A 2844-nucleotide genomic window follows, 5' to 3' on the forward strand; every position below is an offset into this window, starting at 1 on the left:
CGCGCTGCCCGCGCCGCCGCCGCCCGCATTTAAGGGCGCCGCCGCCACCGCCCGCCCTGCGCCGCGCTGACGTGAGGGGCCTCTGCCCCCCGGCCACGGCCTCGGCCGCGCTCACACGCACCGTCCGCACAGACCGACACACAGACACACACGCTCTCACAGGACCTCTCACACTCACAGTCCACTCACACACACCACACACTGTAATGCCTCAGACACAGTCCCTTCAAACACACCACACACTGTACTGTCTCATACTCACAGTCCCCTCACACACACGCACACACTGTACTGCCTCACAGACACAATCCCCTCACACACACCACACACTGTACTGCCTCACAGACACAGTCCCCTCACACACACACACACCACGCACTGTACTGCCTCACAGACACAGTCCCCTCACACACACCACACACTGTACTGCCTCACAGACACAGTCCCCTCACACACACACACACCACGCACTGTACTGCCTCACAGACACAGTCCCCTCACACACACCACACACACCACACACTGTACTGCCGCACAGACACAGTCCCCTCACACACACACACACCACGCACTGTACTGCCTCACAGACACAATCCCCTCACACACACCACACACTGTACTGCCGCACAGACACAGTCCCCTCACACACACCACACACACCACACACACCACACGCTGTACTGCCTCACAGACACAATCCCTTCACACACACACACACACTGTTCTGCCTCACAGACAGTCTTCTCACACACATGCACACGGAGCACCCCACACAAGCGGAGTCCCCTCACACTCACGGTGCTGTTGCACACAGGCACAGCTGATAGAGGCTGTGGAACTGTGAGGCGTGCACAGCCCCAGGGCACGCATGTAAATGGGCACCTCAGAGGGATGCAGGCCTGTGTCACCCACAGGCAGACATGAGTCTGAGATGAACCTGTGGTACGGACAGACAGATGGACAGACATCGGGCTGTGAGGCGCTCTCATGCAGGGGTCTGAAGATGTGTCACTCTGCCAGGAGGCTGCACAGGAACCATGGTTCAAGGCATGTGGCTGTCAGAGCGGTCTGAGGCCTGTGGGGTCATGTCACGTCCTGCTGAGGTACAAGACTGTCACTGTGACACTCACAGGCACTGTCGCTGTTACCGAGGTGTCAGGGTCTTAGGCACAGGAGCTGTTGTGAGACACACACACACACTCACACACAGAGTCCTGAGGTGCATGACCCTGTGTCACCCACAGACAGACAGATACTGGCCCGAGGAACACAGGCCGCTGTCACTGCAAGATGGTTGTTGCCCCGAGGCATTTAGGACTGTTGCTGTCAGACATGCAGGGAACTGCACACTCAGAAACGTGCACAGGTACACTCAGAGTACCCTGTGATACGTGACAATCAGAAGGGAATGGACAAGCACACAAGCTGCTCCAGCACACGGGGATCATGAGACACAAACATCCACCCGCTGGCCTGAGAAACACGGGCAGGCGCACTCTGGGTTTGACTGACACACACACTAGCCTAAAATACATATGACTGTTGTTACTGAACTGGCACTTACCCTGTTGACAGGCACATACATAGTCTGTTCCATGGCCTGAGACACTCAAGACTATTTTGGCGAGGCACACATGCACACCCACACATACACTCACACACTGACCTGAAAAATCCCCACGGGGCCATCCCTTTGAGACAGATAAATAAGCGAGGCATGGGGAGCTATGTCACAAGGACAGATTTAAGCATCCACTTCTCTGTTTTGACAGGCAAACATACCATGCCTGTCACCTATAACCCCTTCCCCACGCACGAGTCACAGGCTAGGCTTGGCTTTTTCTACAGCACGTGCCCTGTAGCTCCAGGCGTGTTGGCGTACTGTGCTTTATAAAAGCAAATTGAAATGTGTAAGGTTAGCAGACTAGTCTGGGACACATGCACCAGTGTTAGTGTGAGGTGCATAAATGCATGTATGTACCAGCACACACACACACACACACACAAATGTACAGAGGCAAAACAGCAGAACATACCAGGCTGCAGCTTTAGTGCAGGGGAGCTGCACAGCTGCTGCTTCTGTGCTCGTCCTGGCAATTGCATACATATGATCCCTACCAAGAGAGCAAGGGACAGAAATTCAGCATTTTCCAATGACACATTCCCTCTCTTACACTGACTCAGTTGAGATGCTGTGATATTTTATGAGATCACACAAGCACATGGTTTGTGCAGTGGTCAAAATGCAGAAGGGTAGTTCCACAACCTATTGCTTTGGCAGAAGGGTGAAAAGAAACTATTGGAATACTCTGACGATCTCCTGAGAAATAAAAATATCCAGTGTGTACAGCCCACTTCAAACATGCATATATACCTTGTATGTGTGCATGTTAAGTTCTACCCATGCCTATAGACATATGTGGATGCTTTTATGTATGTGCATGTATAGGACATAATTCAGACTCCAGCACCTTGTAGGGATTCATGATGGCAAAAGGAGAAGACATTTGCTTTACTTCAATTCTAGCATATGCAGCATTTTTTCTAGGAAAAATAGGTAGAGAAGATTTAACACTCTGTATGCTCCAGCTGAGTGTGTAGCAGGGAACAGTGGAGGTAATAAATATGGAAGACAGAAAGGGAACTCCTGATGTTTGAGCCTAGTTCTCTGGCTTCTGCAGTCAGTGAAATCATACACACCTTGCTGTTCCTATTGAATAAGTTCCGGAGCTGTTCTAGTTAGAAACCTCTGCTAATTTCCAACCTTCTGGCCGATTTATATCCATATGTTCTATTCTTATGTTGCCATTTAGTTTTAATACTTCTTCCAATCCCTTCCCTATG

Source organism: Hirundo rustica, chromosome 6 (assembly GCF_015227805.2).
Source record: "Hirundo rustica isolate bHirRus1 chromosome 6, bHirRus1.pri.v3, whole genome shotgun sequence".
Classification (NCBI taxonomy): domain Eukaryota; kingdom Metazoa; phylum Chordata; class Aves; order Passeriformes; family Hirundinidae; genus Hirundo; species Hirundo rustica.